Consider the following 25,854-nt stretch of genomic DNA (forward strand, 5'->3'; position numbering starts at 1 on the left):
ATGAATCCGTGATGAGCTGAGCGTGTGGGATCTGACAGTGGGCTTCCTCGCTGTGCTGGAAAGGGTCCTTCCACAGGCGCCGACTCGTTGGTCAAGCTCGTCGAGACTGACGGACTACCACTATGTCGGTTTACTAATTCAGATGAAGAAGTAACAGATTAGGAGACTGGCTGCACGTAGATTCAGACTCCAGTGCTTTGGTTAGCGTATTTTCTTTTTTTTCCTTTTCTTTTTTTTTAAATAAAGGAAAACAGGTGTTCTTTTTTTTAAAAAAAAAAAAAAAGGTTTTATTTATTTATTTTTAGAGAGGGAAGGGAGGGAGAAAGAGAGAGAGAAACATCAATGAGCGGTTGCTGGGGGCTGTGGCCTGCAACCCAGGCATGTGCCCTGACTGGGAATCGAACCTGCGACACTATGGTTCACAGCTCAAGTTCAATCCACTGAGCTACGCCAGTCAGGGCTTAGCATATTTTCTTTTTATAGGTAAATACACTTTTGTTGTGTGGTACAAATAATAACCAAGGAGTTTAAGCCACTCGAAGTATTTTTTTTTGTTACTTTGTAACCAGATGATGTTTCTTGTTCTTTGACTCCAAAAATGTTTCTTGTGGATCTCTTCTCTTCCACATGAATTTTAAGATCAGCTTGACAAATTAAAGACATGTATATTGAAGAAAAAAGGGAAAGACAAGAAAACTATTGTGTTTTCTTATTTCAATGGTGTGGAATTTAGAAATTCATCTAGGGAAAATGAATATATTTCTGATGTTGGGTATTTCTACAAACTTTATATATACATAAAATTTTGTTTCCTTTATGTATAGGTATGAATATATTTTAAAAATCAGGCTCTACTTCATGTTCTTTGATGAAGTTTTAGCACTTTCTCGTGTAGGTCTTGCTCATCTTTTTGGACATTTATTACGAAGCCTTTTAAATCTAGTGATTTTAAAGAATTACGTCTTCACTACTTATTATGAATTCATAGGAATAAAATAGATTTTTGCACATTGTACAGAAGTAACTCTGCCAGCGTATCAGTTCTAACAGTGTATTCTGTATCAGGTGAACAGTGTGTGAGTTCTCACGAACATGCACTTTTTTAAAAAGATTTTATTTTATTTATTTTTAGAGAGGGAAGGGAGGGAGAAAGAGAGAGAGAGAAGCATCAATGTGCGGTTACTGGGGGTCATGGCCTGCAACCCAGGCATGTACCCTGACTGGGAATTGAACCTGCGACACTTTGGTTCGCAGCCCGAGCTCAATCCACTGAGCTACACCAGCCAGGGAACATGCACTTTTTTTTGCACAGATGGTCGTCATTCACAAACCAGGGCACTTTCCTGCCTTCCTTGTTGGGGAAGGGACCTAGTCATGCGGCCCCGCACGTTGCCAGCCCTTTTCAGTTAAGGCAATGTGACTTGCGTCTATGTTTTCAAATCTGGTTTTCGTGGGCTTCTCTTTAGATCAGGAAACCCCCACCGTGTCTGTCACGTGCCCTCTTCGTGTCTAACTGATATCAACCGCGAAGGCTTCCCTGCCCGGAGCTCCTTCCTATAACGCGGTGCCGTTTCCTTCCAAAGAGGCCGCCTTGCGACCGCCTCCCGGCCCGCGGCTTGCTTCCTCCGCCGATCACACGCGGCCACACCGCAGCTTCGTGCTTCGTTGAATAAATGGGCCCGCAGCCTCGCCGAGTGGACGCGTAAGACGGGTGGTCCCAAGTGTGTTTCTCGGGAGAGTCCGGAGGACGCTGCGTTCCCCGGAGGGAGCGGTGGTTGTGCCCCAGCCAGGGGGACAGAGGGTCGCCGAGCAGCTGACACGTCTGCTCTGCTGGGGAGACTCAGTGACAGGAGATGGCCTTGCAGAACTGGACTCCGTCCGAGCAGCGAGGACAGCAGGGGCCGAGCGGGGTGGAGAGCAGGCCGAGAGCAAGGTGGTTGCCAGTCCGGCAGGGCGGCCACGTGGGGGCGGTGTTCACCCGCAGAGAGCAGGGGTGGCGGCAGACGCCACAGGCCTCCCCGGGGGCAACGCAGGTGCGTTCCTTTCACTTAACGTGATGTTTTCAAGGTTCATCCATGTTGTAGCAAGTATCCGACTTTTCTTTTTTCATGGCTGAATAATATTCCGTCATCTGCATGTACCCATTTTATTGATTGATTCGTATGCTGGTGGACACTTGGGTTGTTTCCACCTTTTGGCTGTTGTTAGCACTGTCCCCAACAGTGGTGCGTGAGCATCTGTTTGAGTGCTTCCTTCAGTCCTTTGGGGTTTGTTCCTGGGAGCGGGATTGCTGGGCCATGTGGGGATCCTAGGCTCGACTGCGAGGAACCGTCTGACTGTTCCCCACAGCAGCGGTGGCACTAGGTCCTCTAACACCTACTGTCAGTGAGCTCCCGGTGCTTCTGGTCACCGCGGGGCAGTGATGAGGAGCTTGCACTGTGGTGCCCCGTCCTGACGTCTCGGCCAGGTCCTCGGTGCCTTCACATCCAACTGAGTCAGACAACCAGCCTCAGACTTCTGCTCCCCTCGGTCTGAAGAGCTGCCCCTGCCACCCAGTACTTTATCCGTGGGAATGCAAGCTCATCGGGTTCGGCAGATTCGAGGCAGTTTAGAGACCCTTCAGGAGGGTCTTCAGAGACCCAGGCGTGGGCGGTTGCCACACAGCTAGGAACAGGGCAGCCTCGAGAAATACGGGAGTCCGACGTAGGAGTATTCTGAAGAAGACTCTTCTGTCATTTGGAACCTGTGGCTATAGAACCTGGACCCTAGGAGCAGCTGCCCTGGAAGAATCGGACATTGTCTCTTTCCAGGAGACCTGAGCTCCCTCTGCATGTCCAGCGCCCACATCGCTCCCTTCCGCCTCTGAGCTCTGAGTGCGTCTGTCTGCTGGGCAGGGGCCAGCTCTCATCGGACCCCCGAGCTGTAAGGGAGTCTGGGAAATGGGGCGTGCAGCTTCCAGGCCTCTGTAGCACGGGAAGTCACACCACAGGGAGGTTGTGTAAATGCTGAGGTGCTCGACGTATAGTTACCGTTCACACTTGTTAGAGGAGCTGCTGTACCTCTAACCGTTTTCTCTCTTCGGTGAAACTCAGCGGACATGACCGGCTGCACAGGTGGCGTTGAGGAGGCTGAGTTCACTGTGTGTCCTTTCGTAAAGACGAGGAACTTGGAAGCCAGAGTGGGGCTAGGTCAAGGTGCTAGCATTAAAGTATAAAAATAGAAAGCAGATGTGTCACACACATTGTAGGGAGGAAGGAAGAGAAGTCAATATTTACAAAACAGAGAACTAATGGCCCCCCCCCCCCCCCGCCATCTTCTAAGGTCTGAGGATGGTACAGCCAAGAATAACAAAGAGCAGGAACCAGAAAAATGAACTGCAGTTTCTCTTCATTTTCATTCATATCTAAATCCTCTGTTCTTAGGTTTTTAAACAAAAACAGCAACTGGGAACTGCGCTGAGGGCTAAAACTGGAAACAATCCAAGCGGTTGTACTTGACTGAAAACGAGATTTAGTTTTTCGGGTTCTAATAAACGCAATTCCAAGTAGTACAACGGTCATCATGAATGAGTGACAACGGTGGGAGGGGTGATAACATCCCAGATCGGAGAGTAATTCATTCGAGGGCGAGCTCACATCTGCTGCATCTACAAAGTTGGAATCGTCACATCAGGACACAAAAAACGAAAAGGAACTTCGGAGCCAGTCTAATGGATTCGTCTTCTATCCTCCGTTTCTGGGAACAAAGAGCAAGTTCCCCTTTTGGTTATCAAGTGAGAAATGCATCTGGTTTCCTATAACTTTTTTCTTGGTGAAGTTTTATTGTGGTTCAGGGACTCCCATTTTCTAACTGCTCACCGCCTGTGCCACGGGCGGCAAACACAAGGCCCGAGGGCCCAGCCCGGCCCTCCACCTTGCTTTATCTGGCCCGGCACCTTGTTTCTAGCCGGCGGCAGCCCCGTGCTCTCACTTGACAGTTAAGGGTAGTTACATGTATACAGTCCTCAAATTACACTCGGCCCTTTGCAGGCAACCTCGAGGCTGATGTGGCCCCCGGTGAACACGAGTTTGACGCCCCTGGCCTATGCAGTCTCTTATTTATTAATGCAGTTACAAATTTATTAAACTGAATAGGCGTGAAAAGATTTTTAAAAACCAATTTCCATGTGTCACATGTCTTCTACTTACAGTCAAACTGAAACACGTTAAGAGGATTAGCCCCTTGGGTAGTTGCCAACCTTCCCACTAACCCCCCACTTAGTACTCCACGTTAGACAATGCAGAAGTTCTCAAATCCTGAAGAAAGAAAAAATCCATCCCCGCCTTTTACTCTAATGTATTGTGTCCTGCAGCTGAAGAAGCAGGGGGAGCGGAATGTTTGTAAGGCTGATTTGCTCCGACTTACCTGTGACTGAACCGCACGGGTAGCAAAACCCAAAATAAATTCAGTGATGTAATCATCAACTGCTGGCAGGTTTGCCTCTTCCCACTGCGGCAGCACACTAGGCACGATTCTGTGGATTGAAAATGACGGGACATCTTCAAACTGGTGCATTCACAGGAGGAACTGATTGGCTCACGGAACTGAGAAGGGGGGTTGACTCGGGCCTGGGTGAACCCAGGCACCGATGCGCTACATTGACAACCTCTCAGTCTGAGTCTGGTTCCTTGCCTTTGGCCGGCTCTTCCCCGTCGATGATGGTCAAGGTGAAGCACAGCTTCATGTCCGTAAGCCACCATTTAATCAATTCCACCAGAACATAAGAATCCCTCTTTTCCAATAATTTCAGCAAAAGACTTTCATGAGCTCAACTCGGTCCACATGCCTGTTCCTGGAACTCTTCACGTTGGCCTGAGAAGTCGAACAGGCTGGTGTGCTGGTAGGAGCGGGAGACAGGAAGGGCGGCGTATGAACTTGAAAGGCGAAGGGCCCCCGGCTGGTGGCCTGCAGCCCTGGTGGCCCGCTGCACCAGCCTGCTGCCCCGCTGCTGGGTGTGGGCCTCTCCCACCTGGTGGAAGGGCTGTGTTCTTCTCATTTATGCAGACGCATCCTGGGGGCCCGCTAGGCCCTGGAGCCATGGATGCAAGCCAGCTGTGCTGCGAGTGGGGGAGGGTGGTCCTCTCGCTGGAATCAGGTAGTGTTTGTGCACTAAGGTAAAACGGAGCCGGGGCAAGGAGATTGGCCAGATGTACACTCCCGAAGTGTCACGATGCCAACCTGTTAGTGCAATTCTGAATGGCCTGTCTCGTAGAGCCAACACCACTCAGTTTAAGCCAATTCAACTCAGCTCAATCCAATATGACAATTATTGGTCCCTCATTACCCACCCAAAAGCGTGTATGTGCACACGCGTGTGTGTGTGTGTTGGTACAGGTAGATAAGGAGGCACAATGAAATTGTCATGTAAAATCAAAGATGGTACAGTGTAAATATTTCTTTAGTTGCTTTTTAGCAAAACAATCTGTGTTTCAGTGAATTACACACCTATTATATGTTCAAATATGACTCTACTCTGTTAAACTTACAAAAGTAAGGCACTTTAAAATAAATATTCACTTCATCATATTTTTCACGGTCACAGCAGTTCTCCCCCCTCACAGCCTGGAGCAGCAGCCAGGCAAGCACCCTGAGAACGGCACCTTCGGTTTCCAGGTGACCTTCAAATGCCATTGAGTTCTATTCTGAAATTATGGCTGGTAACTCACGGTTTGCTTAAAAATCGAATTAGCCTCTTATTTCTGTCAAGGAAATAATACCCTTATTCCTCTGTTTAGTATAGGAGTTTCAACAGTGCATGCCTTGACTTTAAACTTCAGGGAAAGAGGAAAACAAACAGCACGTTGATACTATTTATACAGCCACAGTGCAACACGGGACGGGGAAGCGGGGGAGCCCCCCAAGCCCATGGGGTTGGCTTCCACTTAAGCACTAGGGCACATCCGCCCGACCTTCCTTCTAAGCTCCAACTATCTAGCACCTGAAAAATTTGTTTGGCTCTTTCTGGATAAAACAAAGAACAAGATTTAAGTGAGTAAATACTTAAGGTTAAGTGAGTAAATACTTAAGGGGTAAAAAAAGGAACCTCCACGGTGGAACTTTGGGATTGTTATGTTTGTTTTTTTAAGCTCAGAAGAGGAGCGAATGTTTCTGCTCCTTGGCCGGGAAAGGAAAACCTGCCTGGAAAGCTAGGGACACCCGGCAGGTCTGCAGGGAGGAGGATAACGACCTCGGTGACAGGGTGGTGATTTGCAGAAATTAAAGCGACGACCGAGCTGGTGGGCCAGGCCAGGCCGGCCGGGGACTCAGCCGGCGCGCCGCGGGGCGCGGCCGGGGCACCAGAAGTGGGCAGCCGGGTGAGGCCGCCCTATTTGCATTTCAATGAGCCTCGCCGGTTGACTCGGTGCCCAGCGCTTCCGCCGCTCCCCCAGAGCCTGCCTTTGTTGGTTTTCGCTCCGGTCAAGTCCACTTCTGGCCGCGGGGGAGCGGCGCGCATTGAGCGCGTGCAGCCAGGCTGAACGGCGGCAGGAAGGAAGGAGGAAGGGGCTCCCGCGGCCATTGTCTGGGCCCGGGCTTAGGCGGCCGAGCGACTATTTAATCTGTAAGGTGAACTTGAATCCCTCGCAAATCCTCTCAGTGTGGCGCGGGGGCACCCAGACGGGGACAGATGGTGCAGAACCCCTTTGTTTCAAAATATGGAAATGCGCCTTTCCATTGACTTAAGGTGGTCCGCTCTTTTAACTGTTGCTCTTGCCCCCTGCCGCATTGTCCCGGAGAGACCCCCAAGGGGCCGGCCGATCTGGGCAGCCCTGCCCGCGCGCCTCCGCAGTTGCTTTAACTGTGATCGCTGGAAGTGAGCCTGCTCTGTTTGGTGAGCCATCATCGCAGTGGGGACTGCGTCTGGGCTTGGCGAGCAGCCGGGGAATTGGTGCAAGTCCCACAAGGTCTCTTTTTCAGAGGCCCCTGACTTCCTTTTCCACATTAAACCTCAAGTTCAGAGGTCTCGGGTGCTTCCAGTGCAAAAGGAAAGCGCCGGTCCTCAGGGTCCCTTGCTGCTTTGGTGCGAAGGTCCCCCCAACCCCCCACCCCCACTCCATCCCATCCCATTCTCATAGAAGGCGACTGGGGCCCCGGCCGCATCCGTGTTCCTGCAGCCACAGCTGTGGTTCACAGAATGCCCCACAGCAGGGTGGGGGGTGTCCATGTGTGTTCGTGGTACCGCCCAAGAGTGGGCGACTGGGCACAGGGAGCCCCTGAGCAAGCTTTGCAAGACACATTTTTTTTTATTATCCTGGCGATATGCAGGACCCCACTTTCTGTGGGGCTGAGGGCCTCTGGGAATGCCAGGACGCACCCCGAGTCAGTCTGAAACAAGGTCTACCAACTGCCCGGACACATGACCTATTTTTGTTGCCCCAGCTTTTGTATAAACCACGGCAGTCAGGGTCCCGCTGGCCCCTTCTGGTCTCAAAGGAAAACTCTGATTGGACAACCGTCCGATAACAATCAGACAATTTTCCATTTTCGGCACAGATTACACAGGAAGCAGATTATTGTCTTGTGGTTTTGAATCTATTTAGAAAATAGATTGTTGAAGTATTTTAATCTTGAGGCATTTAAACCTTGGGCATGTTCATACATTTACATAAAGAGGCAGAGGTGTCTGTTGGGTGTCTAATTCCAACACAAAAATTTGACGACACTGAATGCCCACACTCCGTTTCTAGTTTTCTCAAAAGGCACCGCCTCTTACCTGCTCGCGGCCGCAGATGCCTTGGCCTCACGGTGTCCTGACGTGCTCTCTCTAAGGACACACACAACCCACACGACACCTGGACCGGGGAATTGATTGCTACCTAGGCTACCACCGAGAGGCTTTCTAAGTGGCCAAGGGCAAGGATCTTCTGTTTCTTATCCAAGGACATTCTTTCATCGCAACCCCAAGTCCATGAACTGACCTGACCCTTAACCATGAATTCCTGCTTCCTTTCCCCCAATCAGCCATTGTAGAGCAGAGGAGAGCCGGAATCCGGTGTCAGCCAGCAGGGGTAGTTTACACTGCGTTTTCTTCTTCATTTATTCACTTATTTCTTTATGTTTTTTTTTGTAGAGAAATGTAAGCTAATTTCAAGGTGTCGTTATGCATTATGCATTAGAATTCAATGTATAATGTGGGAGTGGGAAGGTCAGTGTTTTTACACGCTTAAGTACTGTCCAGTGAGCAAATTTGTTTAGAAATTCAACAGTAGCTCTGGCTGGCGTAGCTCAGTGGATTGAGCACGGGCTGCGAACCAAAGCATCGCAGGTTCGATTCCCAGTCAGGGCACATTCCTGGGCTGCAGGCCATGACCCCCAGCAACCACACATTGATGTTTTTCTCTCTCTCTTTCTCCCTCCCTTCCCTCTCTAAAAATAAATAAATAAAATCTTTAAAAAAAGTAACAAGTTCACAGTTGATTTATAAAACAAAAATGAAATTCAACAGTGGAAGCCAGCTTTGCTTGGAGTTTTTAAAATTTTATAGGGTTTCCTTCCAAATGGTGAAAGAATGGAATACAACTTATTATTATTTTTCTTCTTCTTCCATGGGCAGGTGTGAGCTTGAGTACTTTCAGTTTCCTGGCTTTCTTTTGATTTCATATAATGAGGCTTTTGTTGGCATTCATTCCAGGGATGGTCTCTCTCTCTCTCTCTCTCTGATTCTGATTAAACCGTGAAACCCCGTATACTCACCGAGAGTTGTCACTTTGTTTTGGCTGGTGAGTGAGTTTTGGTGACGCGGCCAGGAGCCACAGACGCCCTGCAGTGCGGGGCTGCAGTTGGAAGGAAGCTACGCCCTCCGGCAGAGAGTTTGGTTTTAGGGAACCACAGCGTCGTGTGCACTCGTGGTGAGTAAATGGGGCTCGTTCCCCAGCTCAGGGGGTGAGGTGGGCAGCACTCACTCCCCGTTGGGTGAAGAAGTCTCACAATGCTCCTCAGGCCAGTGTGCTATGCGGGGCGGACCTGAGCCTCTCTCAGAGGTCAGAGAGCAAGACCGAGCATGTCCGAGGGGACAGCCCGTTTAGCACTGGCCCCACGGGTGGGAGAGGGGGTGGCCAGCTGGGGCTCCAACTCAGAGGCTTTAGCTACAGAATCAGTTCCTACAAGACTCGGGTGTCTGGACCGAAAGTGTTGGGATGAAGCTGTTGTCTTTAGTTTCTGCCTGGCTCAGGTGTGTCGGAATGTGAATGATTGTGGTGACCTTCCGTAGCAGAAGGAGGATTGGTTAGAAGTGAGCACCTCCACTGGCCTCCCGGCGTGGGCTTCATTAGAGAAGTTCTCTAGGTCAGAAACTGGTTTCCCCGACGGCAGGACCGATTCCCGGTTGCCAACCACAAAGAGTCCCGCTGTCTCTCACCTGACCTTGATCCCCCTCGAGAGCCCCTCCCCTGGCTCCCCCCCCACCCCCGTGGGCTTATTCTTCGTCTTCTTCCCAGGCTCCGCCCCTTTTCTTCGCTCACCCCTTCACGTGGGCTTTCTTAGGGGTTCTGTGTTCGGTTCTCATCTCTTCTGTGTATTACCTCTTGGTGAGTTTTCTCAGAGATCTTTCTTGAATACACTGTGTGCCCTCTTGCCTCATGACTTTCACATATACCGTTTTCTCTGCTTAGAATGTTCTTTCCCTACCTATGGGGACACCTGGCTGTTTTACTTTTCACTGCCGTACTCAGACGGCACTTTTCAAACGAATCCTTCCCTGGCTGAAGAAGATAAACAGTCAGGACCGGGGCTAGGGTGCGGCAGTGAAGATGGCCCGGGCATGAAACCAAAGGAAGGAAGTTCAAGGTCAGCAGGAGAGAATGCACCCCTGTGTACATCTGGTACCTGACCGCCTCGCTGGTGGCACCTGTGCTAGCGCTGCACCTGTGCTCGGTCCTTCTTATTTTCCCCACAGATACCGTCATGACTAACACGCATAACTGACAGTTGTGCGTCTCCCCACCGCGCCCCACTCACACCATTAGAATGTGGGGCCGTGTCTGTTTTGGGTTTTGCTGTATGCCCAGAGCCCAGGTCAGAGTTCAGAATGTAGTAGGTGTTCATTCTATATTTATATACAGATGTACATACTGTATAAATGACTGCCACTCATAATCTTGATGACTCCCAAGTGCACAAAAACAACAGCTTTGTGAATGAACTTGGTCTCTTGGGTGTTCCACAGCGTTTCAGACTCAGTGTGTCTAACATTGCATGTATCACCTTTCACTCCCTACCCCACCGGCCACTTGAATTCTCCGTTCTGATGACTGGGACCCCCGTCTCGCTCAGATCCGATGTGAAGGGGCGCTAGCTGCTCAGGCCCTGCCCCTCCCTGACCCTGCTTTCACGGCTGCCGTCACCCTCTGGGGCCACCTCCTGGTGGACAGCGGGTCCTCCGCTGCTCCAGACCTCAGCCCCGACGCTGGGAAGTGGACGGTCCGAGCCACAGGTCAGGTCACACTACCGCTGCCTCCTCTTGACATCCTTCCGCGGCGCCCCGCAGGTCTGAAGGCACAACTCCAAGTGCACGGACCAGAGAGGCGCTCTGCAGTCTGTCTACCGACTGCCCGGGCTCCGTGTGTCCGGCTGCACCCTCCCCTCTCTTCCCCTTCTTGCATTGCCGCCCCCAGCCCCCACTTTGTGCTCCATCGACAGCTCGGGAGTGATCTGTCCTCGGAAACGCTGACCCCCCCCCCCCCCCCCCCCCCCCCCCCCCCCCCCCGTCTCCTGGCTCCAGTACACCCACCCTTCAGCCTCAGGGGGGCGAGCAGTGGGGAGCCCCTTGGCCGGTCAGGAGCAGTGCTTCGACCGACTCAACCTGCATTCCTTTCATAGGTAACCTAGAAAGCCTTGAATAATGGATATTTTAATCAGGAAAAAAATACATCTTTAGTCTAGTTTGACCATGTATTTTGTGGGACCTTCTAAATAACCATGAATTTCATGCAAACCAATCAGGAGTTTTCCAGATCAGTCCCCCCTTGTGTAACGTAAGGTGCTGAGGAGTACTTGAACTTGGAGTATGAAGGCCGGGCCGTGACCTCGGGGGCGTCTTCAGCCTTTCTCCTCTCCTTGTTTGTGTCATGGGATGGAAATCACAGTTCCTTTGCTCTGACCTTGCTTAATTTAAATCCTTCGTGTCTTCCCATCCCTCCCCCCCAGGAACAGAGTGGAAACTTCCTCACTGAAGCAAAGGGGGTTAGGAGCCCTTGGGGCAGAGATTTCGCTCCCTGGCCCCGGAGTTGGCAGCAGGGAGATGATTTGGTTCATTGGTTTCTCTTCTGTTTCTTTCTAGTTCTCCAGCCCCTGATGCCTATCTGCTGGGGGGGTAGTTAATCATTTTTCCTCATATCCTCTGGCTTTCACTCGGTGCTCAGGTGACCTGATTGAAGGCAAGTGTTAAGTTCGTACAAGCCACCTACGGTGAGCCCCAAGCTGCCGTTTATTCCAGGCACAGTTACTGATAGTGTATACAAGGGTGGCAAAACCTGGTTTATGTAATCATGAAATCGTTTAATTTTTAAACGCGGTTACAGTTTTCAACATATGACGTGGAACCACAGCTATGGGAGTCCACGCCCCTCTCATTTTCCACGTGGTCCACTCTTAAGCTCCTGCGACAACTGCATTCTAAGCCACCATCAGTGAAAACCAAGGCAGCAAACAAAACAACAAACCCAGCTTCCCCCACTGGGACCACCTGTCCCTGCTTTCCCCCCACTTCTCTCTCAGGGGAAAATAGCTTTCTGGACAGAAATGTGAAGGGTGCGGGTCAGCTTTTAACACAAAACGACGGGACACAGCGGCGAGCACCTGCGGGGCGCCCCGGGCTCCCCGGTCCGTGCAGCACCGGTTCGGACTGGCGGGGACGAAGCACAGCACAGCGTGTCCTTCCGCGGTCGTGACTTCCCAGGGCTCTGCGCTCGCTCACTTCGGGTCGCTGCTCCTGCTCAACCTACTGAAGATTCTTTTTGTTTGATTGTTTTGTTCTGGGGACTCTCCTTTAGGAAGTGCCTTCGGACTTTCTAACCCCAAATATTCCTTAAATCTGTCCCTTCCTTCCACCCCTACAGCCCGCGTCCTAATGTAGATGCTGGCCGTCTCCTAACCTTGACCGTGGAACCGTCTCACCGGTTTCACGCCCAGTTTTCACGCTCCTTCGGATGGTTCTTCACTCTGCTGCCCGAGTGGCCTTTTCTCTCCGGCCATACCCCTCAGCACGCCATTCAAGGCTCTCTACAGTCTGGCCTCTTTTTATCCCCTCCCTACATGCTATTTCCATGCAGTTAATAAAGCCTAGAGACCGACCCTGCATCCTCATTGGCCTGGGATGGCCTGGGTTTCCACCTGGGGTCCTGTCTGGTTGAACATTTTTAGCACTTTCAAAAGTGTCCCAGTTTGGATGGTAAATTAGAGGGTCACCCCTGTGTATTTTTTCACACGTTATGAAGACATAATTACATACCAGGCAGTTCACCTGTTGAGAAGTGCACAGCGCCGTGGTGTGCAGTCTGTGCACAGGCTGTGAAGCATCCCCGTGATGGGGACAGGGAACACCTTCCTCTCCCCACGCAGGAACCCGGGCCGCCAGCAGGGGCTTCTCATCCCCTCCTCCTCTCACGGTCCTGCATTCCGGCCCCGGGCCAGCGCTCACCTACTCATCTCTCTGCAGAGTTGCCTATTCTGATTCTTTAAAACAGACGTATTTACTAAATCCATGAGGTTACAGAGATGATTATTAATCAGCTTCAAAACACATGCCAACACAGATTAAAAAAGTAAATGCTACTCCCTACGTGGTTTTGCGTGTGTGTCTGGCTTCCTTTGCTTAGCGTGTTGTTTCTGGCACCACACACACCGTGTGTCGGCACTTCAGCCCTTTCGGTGCCGGAGTACGTTTCCGCTGTGTGGCTACACTGCGTTGTATTCGTCCGTTCGTCGCTTGGAAGGCATTTGGGTTATTTTCACTTTGTGGCTAGTATAAATAAAGCCACTACGGCCCTGGCTGGTGTAGCTCAGTGGATTGAGCCCGGGCTGCAAGCCAAAGTGTCGCAGGTTCGATTCCCAGTCAGGGCACATGCCTGGGTCGCAGGCCACGACCCCCAGCAACCGCACATTGATGTTTCTCTCTCTCTCTCTCTCTTTCTCCCTCCCTTCCCTCTCTAAAAATAAATAAATAAAATCTTTAAAAAATAAAGCTACTACGAACATGAGTGTGTAAGTCTTTGTGTGGCTGTATGTTTAATTTCTCTGGAGTGCAGGACAGCCCTGCAGGTGGTCCTCCACGGTCATATGGTAATGATGCGGTGGGTCACAATTTGAGGAATCGTAAAACCGTTTTCCAGGGAAGCCGCACCATTTTACATTCCCGCCAGGAACACGGGAGGATTCGGGTTTCTCCACGCCCTCGCCAGCACTTGCTATTGTCTGTCTTTGATTACAGCCGTCTAATCTGTGAAGTAGACTCTCAATGCGGTTGTGGTTTGCATTCCTCTGCTAATGGATGGTGCTGAGTCTCTCTTCACACGTTCCTTAGTCATTCAGTTGTCTTCTTTACAGAGATGTCTATGTAAATCCTTTGCCTATTTTTAAGTTGGGTAATTTGTCTTTTGGGTATTGAGTTGTAAGAATTCTTTCTGTAGTTTGAGTAGAAGTCCCTGATCAGATACAATATTTGCAAATATTTTCTCCCTGTCTGCGGTTTGACTTTTCACTTTCTTGGTGGTGTCCTTTGAAGTGCAGGGTTGTTGTTGTTGTTTTTTTTTTTTCATTTTGATTTTAGTCCGACTTAACCAATCTTCACTTTGATGGCTTGTGCAACTTTGGCGTCACATCTAAGAGGTCATTGTCTAACCCAAGGTCACAAGGATTTATCCCTGAGTTTTTCTTCTAAGAGTTTCATGATTTTAGGTCTTTCATTCAGGTCTGCAATCCACTCACTTGGGTTAGTTTTTCTGTAGGGGGTGAAGTTCGGAGTCCAAATTCATCATTTGCCTGTGGATTTTCAGTTGTCCCAGACCATTTGGTGAAAAGACCGTTTTCCCTTCATTACATTGTCTTGACCCCCGCCCTCTATGCATTTTTATAGTTTAATTATTTTACTATTACCTTACCCTAGAATTGCTACCTTATATTCCGATTTACCATCTCAATGAACACTCCCTAATGCCCGAGCGGAATCATCGCTCCCCGCTCTGTGCTACCAGAAGAGCATTATTTGATGACTGACTGCAGCGTGACCCTTCTCCTGCTTTAATCAGCTGCAGGTGCCCTGTCTCCGCTGCACCGTGTGCTCCCGGGGGGCGGGGGGCGGGGGTCTCGTGTGTGTGCATGCGCACTCAGCACACCGCGTGGTGACAGGCAGGTGCTCAGGAGACAGCGGCTGATTGAATGAACGGACGAGTGAGTGAACAGGTGAATATCCTAAATGAGAACACATTTCCATCATATAGTAGTGGATTATGTTTTTACAAACGAAGAGGTCAGTGCGAGGCAGGGGTCTAGTTGCGTAAAACTACTTTGAGCCAAAGGCCGACTCCAGAGGCTGGTCCGAAGCAGATCACAGTGTTTTTACCACGAGGGCGGACAGCATTGGAACAGATGAACAAGGGCTCGTATGTTTGTTCAAATGCCCTGCTATTTAGCTGTTGTGTTTCCCCCAAAGATACCCGTCTTTGACCAGGGAGGTAGGAGATGGGACACCAGGGTCGGAGGTATGACTGAGGGCTGGGACAAACCTCTGCCAACCCCTGTCGCTCCCACTGTCCCCTCACTCTGCTGTCTGGGAGCTTCCCCCCTGCTCTTCGGCCACAAGTCCCGGTGTAGTGCCGGTATTCCCCAGGAGGCACAGGAAGCTGAGTCGTCAACTCCGGGAGATCACATCCTATCACGACCCCAGCCCTTGGGAGGGAGTGTTCCATCGGAGGATTCCTTGGCTGTCGGCAGAGCTTTGCTGACCGTACTTGGCTGTCCTGTTGGTCACAGGGGAGGACGGGGGATGGTTTGACGGGGCAATGCCTGGCGGTGGCAGAAACCAGAGGTGACTGGTACTGATGGCCAAACCCACCACTCTTTTGCAGGCAGGTAGGACCTCCTGGGCCAGAGCCATCACGGCACACCCCAAGTCCATGGTCAGGACAGTCAGGTTCGGCTCTGAGCCTGCACTTCCCTTGTGTTAAGGCAACTAATGCGGAGACAGTAAAATCTCATTGTGACCCGTCATCTGAGGATAAGAAAACACCCAAGCTGGCTCTCAGTGTCACAGTGACAAAGCTCACTTTACACCACCGCATACCCCAGGGCGGAGGGCGTGGCTGAGCCTGCAACATAACCGAACCCCTGAAAAAGCTAGGTGTGGGTATTGTCTGCGTGGTTCCTGTGTTTATTCCATACCAAAGCAACAAAAATTCGTACGAATCTTTTGTACATTGTCCAAAGAAGAGTTAGTCAAGTGTCTGCACTGGGTCCCGTCTTTGTCGAGTGTGTATGTGGCTTCCGAATATTTAGAAAGTGGCCTCCCAGGGGCGGGGGGCTGCCAGACTTGGGGGCTGAGGAGCTGGCTGCTGGAGAGGGTGGGTGGTGCTGAGTACTTGCTGCTCTGGGGTCTGCAGACGGGCTCTCGGCTGAGACGGCCACCACGGGGGTCAGCTCAGCACGCGGCGACCACGGAATACCTGCGCTCATTTTGTGTGCTCAAATTCGTGTCTATTAAAATAAACCACTACTCATTTACATAACATAATTTAGTTCTTAAAATTGTTAGAATTCCTAGGAGGCTTCACATAATCAGGAGCTACATTCCATTGAATAACGTTAATCTGTACCAACACTTCATGTCAAATGCTCACCATTACCCACAAGTGGGAACAATATTGGGAAAGTGTCAAATTATTTAGGATCCTGCCGTTCGGTTCATTTACACAAGGGAGGCGACCCAAGTCGGTTAAAGTCACGTGCGGTGAATTAAAGCCGGCGGTTTTCACAGGTGTTGCCCTTTATCGCCGTGCGGTGCACTCAGCAAACCCTGGTCCCAGAGTCCGTTCTCACGGAACAACGGATTCGCTTTGAAGAGGAGAGGAAAGCTGGAAAATAGCTCAGACATTCCCTGTCCGTTTAAGTCGTCATTTTCTCCTTGTGTAGTCCCGTCAGGCAGGCCTGGGCACACAGTAGGCGCCTGCACACGTGTCGAGAAAGGCCACCCTGCACGCACTTCAGGGTGGCGTGTGAGCCTCTCGCTCCCCAGCGGCCCGAGGCTGCTGCACGTCACTCGAACTCATCCGTGAGAGCCCGTGACGAGCGGTTTGTGGGTCACTGTGGGAAGGCGCCTGCGTAGGAACGGGGACTAGATGTCCCGGGTGTTGCGATGCCACAGAGTCCCCTGGGGAGCACCTGCCTTTTGACCCGGCCCAGCGAGGTGACCCTGGCGTGCTCCAGTGCGTGTGAAGAGACAAGTTAGGTGACCTCGAAGACCTGTTTCAACTCCAAGGCTGTATCAGCTTAAAGGACGGGCACACGTGTGTCCTGGAATATCTCAAGGTATCAGAGCTCAAAGGAGAGTCTTACTTACTTGGAAGTCTCAGAGAGAGAAAACCAACTTTGCAGTCATTCTTCTTTGTTTCTGGTTTTGTCCCCGCCAGCTTCCTGTCACCCTTCCGTCACACAGCCTCTATTTGCCCCATTTACATGTGGCTCCTATGTGCTACACAGAGTTCAAGGGCCTGTGAGATAAGACTTACACAACAGTCCAGTGTTTTAGGGCTCAGCTCACTCGGCTCCTGTGTCAGCACTCCCCCAACCCCCCCAGCCCCGAAAAGGGGGTGGGGCAAATCCCCTGACAGGTTTTTGGGAAACGAGGAGAAAGTGCTCCCTCTCTTTCGAAAGTATTGGGCTCCTCTTACTTAGTCCTGCTTCCCACCACAGCACACAGCGGGGATTCGAACCCATGCCCTCAGCAGGCTGCGGGGGGGCCCAGCCTGAGCGACCCCAGACGGCCCTTCCGAAGCCCATGGAGTGAGCTGTGGTTCCTCCCTTTGCTCCTTTCCAGGGACCAGAGCCTGTGTTCCGGATGAGCGGAAATTCAATCTCTAGGACGTGACCGTGTCCCTCCGGGAGGGAGGGTCGGATGCTGCTTCAGGAAATACCCTTCCTTCCAACTTGACCTTCTGTGGCCCAGGCCACAAGCAGATAACCCCAGGGAGCTCAGGGTGCACGTGGGACGAAATTTCTTCGTGAACCTTGGAGAAGAGATATCCTACTTCGTTGCGTCAAAGGTGTCTTTGCCACAGGGTGAGAACCACAGGGCCCGGTTAGTAGGGAACAGCTTCGCTGATGTTGCCCCATTCTCAGCGTCCAGGAATCCATGTGGACTTAGTGGCCTTGATGGAGAACGGTTGATGCTGAGCAGGCCGTGGCTCCCCCATCCAACCGCTCACGGCCTGTAAACGGGCAGTTCACCAGTAGAACCAGAACGTTACATCTGCCTCCTCCCCCCCCACCCCCCGCAGCTTGTCGGTCACCTTCCCCTGAAGGCAGGAGGGGTCTCTGGTGATGGAACTCTTGAGGCCGACAGTCAGGTTCCCAGAAAACAAACACCGTGTGTGTGTGTGTGTGTGTGTGTGTGTGTGTGAGATTCGGAGGAAGGGGAGAAGCAAGGCTGACGCTGCTTCGCTAAGACAGGCTAATCCTAGCTAAGTGTATTATCTTCATTCTGGGCTGATTAAACTTCCGAGAGCACTCATTATAGAAAGGAAGTAAGTCTAGCCTGTGGCTGCTTGGCTGATGAATAGCAAAAACAGGATGATTTCAAATCGGGGAAAGAAGACTATGTGTAACAAGGACGCTAGACCACGTACAAATCTGAAGTCTCTACCGGTCAGCCCATGTAGCCACAATGTTATACTACTTTTTAATGGACTCGCACTGTAGGGCCTGAAGGCTTAGAACGAATGTGCTAGTATATGAAGTGGAATTTCATAAATTTAAGCCAAGGAAGAATAACGTTGGGATGGAATAGTAAAACCTATTTTCAAGTATTTTTAAAATATATTCTATGTAAATAGATAAACCTGGCTTTGAAAACCAACAACAGCATGCTTTGTTAAAGAGAAAACCACAGGCCCCACACGGTGTTACCTGTGCGGAAGCTCCTGATGCCCAACCCGGACCTAACACCTGACTCACCTGCAGCCCCCCTTTACCGGAATGTGATCTAATCACAGCCTGAGATTGTCTGCCGGTGAGCTCATCTGTCACGTGGGCCCCACCCGCCCCCCCACCCCCAGGAAGAAGAGGCAATCTGTGTAGTAAACCCTTGCCTTTCCCTTCCCCCTCCCCCAGAGAAGATGTCCTGGTCAAAAGAGAATCCTTTCTTTTGTTGCTAGCCCCCTGCCAGTTTTGCCTGCTCTTAAACTTTCTATCAAGAAAAACATAAGGAATTATTCTTCTGATTGGTTGTTTTTGCTCAACATTATATAAGGTTTATTCATTTTGTGTGGGTAGTTGATAACATTCCACAGTATAAATATGCGGCACATTTCAATCCATCCTACCGTGGATGGATTTGGGCGGTTACCAGTTTCTGGCCTTGACCTAATCTGCGATTCATCATTTAACTCGGGGCAGCCGCTTTGAGACAATAGACTTCAGGCGAGATGCGAACATAAACCTAATCTTTGAACAGCCTTAGTTTCTTTGGGATGCATCTCTCTCCTCCAGAGCTTTCGGCCATGATGCTGTGGTTTGCTTACACTATAGTTTCGTTTGTGAATCCCAGTATCTGGAATCTTCTTTGGCCGCAGCTATTTCCCGAGGGTGCCTTTTTCTTCCTACCTATGGGCTGTGTACGTAGGAGTCACCTCACTGGGAAAGCGCTCATTACGGATGCCCCCACGGCTCCACCTGAGCCGTGACTCCTGGTGTGGGGGTGTCTCGGAGACACACCTGCAGTTCCTGCAACTCCGTGGGGTCAGACGTGGGTTGGAGTTAAAGCAATTGACCTGGGAAGAGAAAGGAGTTCCACCAAGTTAGAGATTTGTTTAGATTAGAAAATGTCCTATTTAAAAATATATTTAAACGTTTTCAATCATACGCCACATACAGTATTACATGAGTTTCCAGGGGACACCAGAGTGACTCGACCTTTATGAACCTCATGAAGTGACCCCTCTGACAAGCCTAGCGCCCATCTGGCACCAGGCATAGAAACATCTTATTTTAAGAGAGCAGTTAGTTGTCTCTCGGAAGGCTGGGGAGTCATTGGTCTGCAGAAAAAGGGACGTTACCTGATTCAACCCGGGCTGAGATCTGTTTCCACCACCTAACGGTTCCATGAGGGCGAGCGACTTGCTCACCAGAGAACACTCTTTCTTCTTCAAAACCAGGATGACAAAACCTTTCTTAAAAAAAAATTAGGGGGTGAATACAGTGGCTAAGATGTATGTATGATTGGAAATACAGCATATTAATAATATTCAGCTGTTGGCTTTTAAAAATTAACTTTCAGAGCTTAAGGAATTTTCGAAGTAAGAATGACATAATTGAATTTGGGCTTCAATTTTTATGAGTAAGTTTGTGAAAATGCCTTGAAATCTGCCATATTGAAAAGACAATTGCTTAGTTCCTTTATATTTTTATCTCTTTAGGTTGACTATTGGACTTTTGACCATGCAATTTAATAATTTAGTGGGCAGACCCATTAGAAATTAAGTAGAATGTAAGTTTAAAATTTCGCATTGAACATATGAGTAAAATGAAATTTTTATGTATAAAAGATGGTATTATCCATTTTGTTATATTTGTCTCTTTCCCTATCTTAAAAATATACAATTTGTATAACAGCCGTAAAACCATAATAGCCATAAGTTAGGGTGGTAATGGGAAAAACAATGTGAAATATCTCAGATTTAAGCAGTTTACAAAAGCAAGATTTTTCTTTATCCCTCTTGCTTGTGAGGTGATTAAATGTAACTTAATTGTATTTATTTTATGCCTTAATCCTTCATGGCTGAAGAAGGACCGCGGTCCTATTTATATGTAGAAGTCTGTGACAGTTGGAAGGAAAGAGCCAGTGCCAGGAAGAGGAGGGAGGTCTCGCCGTGTGGGTGAGATGGTGCGGCCCCCAGGATTGTGTTCTAAGCGGCCTACTGAGGTGGGGAGGCGGGCTGAGGGGCAGAGGCGAAACACACGGCGTGGACAGAGGGCGGCTGCTGGGAGGCTGGGTACCGCTGGCTACGGCGAGCTCATCATCGTGCTGGTATCTCGACTTCTGCGTAGGGTTGACATTTTCTGTAATGAAAAGCAAGGGGAAAACGAGGATAAAACGAGATAATACTTCAAAGTGCTCATCCTGTCTTAATACAAACCCCCTCGGTAAGTGTAACCTCCTCTCCTCCCACGGTATCTAACTGACAGATTAGCAGGGAGGAATGGCAATCCTGGGGTGGGGGGGCTAGTTTTATCGTGTGTCGATGGCTGTGGGAGGTTTGGGGGTGCCAGGTGGGTAAGCCTGGGTCCGTGGACGTGAGGGGCTCTGGGTGAGTGGGGAGAGGACAGAACACCCTGAGGGCAGTAGCGGGTGGCGTGCGCGGGACGGTGACCCCAGCACCGGGAAGTGCGGAGGGGGGGCAGGGGCGGGGAGGGTGGTGTGTGACAATCAAAGCGAGCTTCGCCCATTTCGGAATTTTTCTTTGAACCGGCCTCCTATCCAGAAAAGAGGGTGGAGGAGAACCTCTTTGCATGTTTAAAATGTAGTTTTTTTCTTGAGTCATGTCAAGAATTCATGCTACCACCCTGCGCGACCGTGGACAGCTCACCCGCTGATTAACTGGGGATTTGGGCGCTAACGCCAGCGTCTCCCCTGACGCCGCAGCTCTCTCGGTCTCCATGTGGACCCCACGTGGACCCCACGTGGAAACCGCGAAGCTGTCGGGCGGGAGCAGAAACAGGACACGCGCTGTGGCAGGGGTCCTGTGTGGGCAGTGCGGCGGGAGATACTCGAAGTCCAAGACCGTGTGCCAGAGGAAGAAGCGGAGCAGACTCTCCAATGCCGGGTCGTTCAGCTGCAGGAAAACCGTGCACGATGTCCACGCGCTTCTCTTGGGTGGGGGGGGGGAACCACAGACAGTGGGAAGGCCAGCGGGCGCTGGTCCAGACCCAGCAACCCCTGGTCTTAGGTCCCTCTTCAAAGTGCGCGTCCAGCCCCGGTAGCTCGGTTCCAGTCCTGGGTCCAGTCCGGTGTCTCCTGACTTCCACTGCCCTTAGTTGGCTGCTCAGGTCCCCCCGCCCCGTGGGGGGGAGGGTTAGAGGAGGGAGGCCTTTAAATCACGATGCAGATTCCATCCTTACCACATGGGACACATTTTTGTAGTTTCGAAACGGCCCCTTCCAAAGAGAGGGATCACTAAGGACAATTTCTAAACTTGGTTAGGTTTCGTTTCCAATAGGATTCCGGATTCTTGATGGAAAAATACGTCCCATGGGATCTATGTCCAACGAACTTGGCGGGGAGATTGACGTGAATCAGAGACTGTTCCCGGGAGACTCGCTAAGTGCAGTTCAGATGGCTTCCATTACGTGGGCGGGCCACTCCGAGTCTTTGTGCCGAGCGTGGGGACAGCAGTGTCCGCCTTCCCAGGGGCTCGGAGGAAAAACCAGGTACAGAGCGCGCAGCACGACGCCCCTCCCAGAGACCTTTGTCCCCAGTGCAGTGGGAGCACGGGCAGGTTGCCTGCACTCCCCGGAAGGGTGGGCGGGGCTCGGAAGACTGCGTGCAAGGTGGTGAAGCGAGCTGGAAAGCCGGACCACAGGCGCGCAGTGGGGCGGCTGCGCCGCGACCTGGCTGGCCTTCCGTGTGGTGCGGTCGTGGCCCGCGTGGGCTCCCTCTCACCTGTAGCCTCCCCACGCGTGTGTCTGGGTTTTGGGTTTCTTCTTGAGCCCCCCTCCCACTGCCGTTGCGGGTGCTGCTCGGGCCCCGCGGGAGCGCTCGATGACCTGCGTGGTTGATGCGTGCCCGCGTGCGTCGTGCGCACGGATGCGTGTCGGTGCCTGAACCTGGCCTGTGCCGGGGCCGCATCCCCGCAGACCAGAGCCACGGGCTGACCGTGAGCAGCGGCGCCGCGACACCTGAAATCTGCTTCCGTGGACTGTGCTCGTGTGTTCGGTGAGCCCAGATGCCCAAGGCACACGCTGGTGACTGTACGATGACGTTTATAGCTTGTGGCACCCACGTTTGACAGCTGGACTTTTGTCACTGTGCCGCTGAGTCTGAGGGATGGCAGACTTTGTAAAGGACCAGATAACGAAGAGTTTGGACTTGGAAGGCTATTTTCAGCCTCTGTCATAGATCCTTCTTTCTTTTGTTTTAAAGACAGCCCTTTCAAAATGGAATAATCCTTCACGGGGCCCAGGGAGCAGCGAGGTCAGAGGTCCCGGGCTGTCACTGGCCTCCCTGTATAACGGACGTCACAGTATGAGACACGCAGACAAGCCGTGACCTTGCCTGGCAGCCTTCGGGGCATCAGGCGGCGCTGCCTGCTTGAGCATGGTCGCAGAGCCACGACGTGGGGGATGGGGGCCGATGGGCCGGTCACCCCCAGCCGTCCTCTGCGGCAGCATCAGCGTGGAGCTCAAGGAGGCAGCGGTGGCCCGTACTTCCCCTGCGCTGGGTAGCATGTCCCCAGCAGCCAGCCTGAGTCCCGTGGTGACAGCGTGCAGGGCCCTTGGAGGTGACGGCAGAATCCTGACTCCCAGTCACAGCTCCCGCTGGGGTGAGAGGAGGGTGGCTGGGGCGCAGGAGCCCCTGGATCCGCCTCCTAACCCGTGCACCAGCTTCGGTTCCTGGGCGAAGGGGTTAAACTGTACTAGGAAAAAAGTGCATAGGGTTCTTCTGTGGGTGAAGTCTAATTACAATAATAATAATAGTAAAAATAAGGCTGACTTTTCATACGCCATTACTTTAGAAACGCCTTCCAAAGGTTTCAGAGTCCGTTTCACGAGAAAAAAAATTCCACAAAGAAACACTTGACGCCCTCGGTGCCTTCCCGCAGGAATGTGGTAACCGAGCCCGGTGACCGGAGCAGAGCTGCGGACCGCAGCGGCGAGATGGTTAAGGACGTATAAAACACACTTCAGGCCGTTTGAAGTGCTTGTGAAAGAGGAGAAAGAACTTGAATAAACATTTTTCATATTTTATATGGGTTACGATGGAGAAAAATAATTAGAAAGTTACCAAGTGACTTCATTTAGATCAAGTGTTTCTTGGGCGCATTGCTCCGCTAGCCTAAGGGCCTTCGCCTGCGTTGGCAGAAGGTGCTGATCACTTACCGTCTTCACAAACGTCATCTTTGAGAGTCCCGGCGCTCCAGACAGAGGAGGGGTGGGTGTGTCTCCGTGTTCCCGGGAGCTCACTGGGAAACGGAGGGGCATAGTCAAGTTCAAAGTGAACGGGTGGGCGGTGAGGTGTCAGCTCATGCATACGCCTACAAAAAGGCTGGACCAAAAGTCTTGGTTTTTAGGATCACTTTTCTTGTTATAAAAGTAAAAATGACAGGATATGGAAAGTGATTAGAAAAATGACCTGTCTCAACACCCAGAAAAAACCTACCATGAAAATGTTACTGCTGTTTTGAACGTCTTTAGGTGATGCTGTGGATATTGGGTGGTACCTAGCTTTTTTCACTTAATACGTCAGGTCACCTCTGCGCGCTATTCACTGTCTTTTTTTTTAAAGATTTTATTTATTTATTTTTTAGAGAGGGAAGGGAGGGAGAAAGAGAGAGAAGCATCCGTGTGCAGTTGCTGGGGGTCATGGCCTGCAACCCAGGCATGTGCCCTGACTGGGAATCGAACCTGGGACACTTTGGTTCGCAGCCTGCTCTCAATCCACTGAGCTACGCCAGCCAGGGCACCATTCACTGTTGAATACATGTTCGCTGGCCCAGGCTGTTGGATATGTAGGTGTGTTGGTCAGAATTCATTCAGTCGCAGTGCCAGAAACTGTCCTCAGATAAAGGTATCCAAAAAGGGGAACTTGGCGGCTTTGATCCGGGGAAGGGAAGAAAGAGGTCCGGTTGACTTCAGAGTCACTTGGTCTTGGGACTGGGAACATCGGGGCTGCCTTGCATTTGTTCCTCTGCCTGAAGTCGTGGCTGCTTTTGTTGTCATCACTCATGCTCTGTCACTTCGGATGGCTCCTTGAAGGGCAGTGGCCACAGGCAGCTCCAGAGTGGCAGGGCGAGGCTCAGGTGAGAGAGAGGAGGCTCCTCCTGGCACCTCCAGTCTGGGGGCTGCCTGGAGAAGAGAGGCTCAGAAGGACTCGCCTTTGTGCGGGTGCTCACGGCTGGACCAGCTGCTTGAGTGAGGCGGGTGCTGCCCTGTTGCTCTGTTGCCCAGGCCTGGGTCTGGGTGGTGGGCCTCCCTGCGGTCCACAGGACAGCCAGGGGCATGGGGTTGACGCACCCATCCAAATGGGGGGAGGCTGGGTTGTTTTCTTGTACGGAGTGGGGGTGGCTGGTCCCAGAAGACTGGAAAATACAGTATGGTGCAGGTAAATATGTTTATGCAATGAAATATTTATGTTTAGAGCTAAATCTTGAGCAAAGGTTTAAAAATAGAGGTCAAGTTCGTTTCTCCAGATATCTGTTGCATTTTTTCTAAACAACTTCAGAGGATTAAAACAAAGTATGTAAGTGATAGTACACCGTAAAAACAGAAGAATTATAGCTCCTTTGCTGTCGTATTCCAAACCCTCTTAAAAACGGAGTGTTCCAGTGTCTCAGTCCTTGGCTCTATCTGCTTTTCCTTTTTAAAATAAATTGGTTTCGATTTCAGCAACCCCTGTTTCCTGAATTAAGAACTTCCTGCGTGAAGAGGTTCATTATCTGAATCACAACTTACTGTAACGATTTCACTCACCAGCCAGCCTGGAGTCTGAGCAAGACTCTGCACCGTCCCCCCAAAGGGTCAACGTCGAGTATTGATGAGACAAATTGCGCGTTGGTGTCCTCTTCTCCATTGTATTAGGTGGAATGACTTTTAAGATCATGCAGAAGCCCCCGAGGAAGCTGGGTGAGTCCGAGAAGTCTAGAAGAGCGAACCTGAGGAGGGAACTCTGGGCAATGACACACACACTTCTCTCCTCCTCCTCATCTCCTCTCGCCGCCAAACGGTCGCGGTGACCACAGACCAAACCTCGCCCTGGCCGCTCTTCAAGCCGGCGCCATTCAGAAAGAGCTGTCTCGTTTATTTAATTGTGCTGAGTCTTATGTGAACTTTGAAATATCTTTAACATATCACTTCATTGTTCGTTTCGATTACCGGGCATGCCGATGGAAGGAGGAAACACATGGTTCATATCTGATTCTGTGCAATGCCATGGAGTACTGCATACACATACACCGGCTAATGAGTTCATTAAGTGTTAAATAATTAGGTAGTGAGTGTTCTAAGTGTTTTGTAGCATGCAGGGACCCTCGATGCATTATTATGTAGATGTTGGAGCATGTTTGAGGGATATTTGGAGAAATTGGCTGGGGTTTTCAGGCACACACAGGAACAACTTAATTTTTCTCATTAAAAAGAATGGATTTATAGTTCCCACCATCGAAACATTAGCTAATGCATTTTGGGGACAAGATTACTCTTACTATGCAACATATTTTTCAGGGTGAGAGCATGAGACATTCCAGCAGAAGCCCATTTAATTTGGGTGTCATTGTGATGGAACCGCAGCAAAGGCCTCATAAGTGACATACAGTGCAATGTGATTACTCCTTCTTGGAGGCAGGGTACGGAGGGAACAGCGGGGAGCAGAGCTGGGAGGAGACCTGGAGCTCGACGGAA

Source organism: Phyllostomus discolor, chromosome 8 (genome assembly GCF_004126475.2).
Source record: "Phyllostomus discolor isolate MPI-MPIP mPhyDis1 chromosome 8, mPhyDis1.pri.v3, whole genome shotgun sequence".
Classification (NCBI taxonomy): Eukaryota; Metazoa; Chordata; class Mammalia; order Chiroptera; family Phyllostomidae; genus Phyllostomus; species Phyllostomus discolor.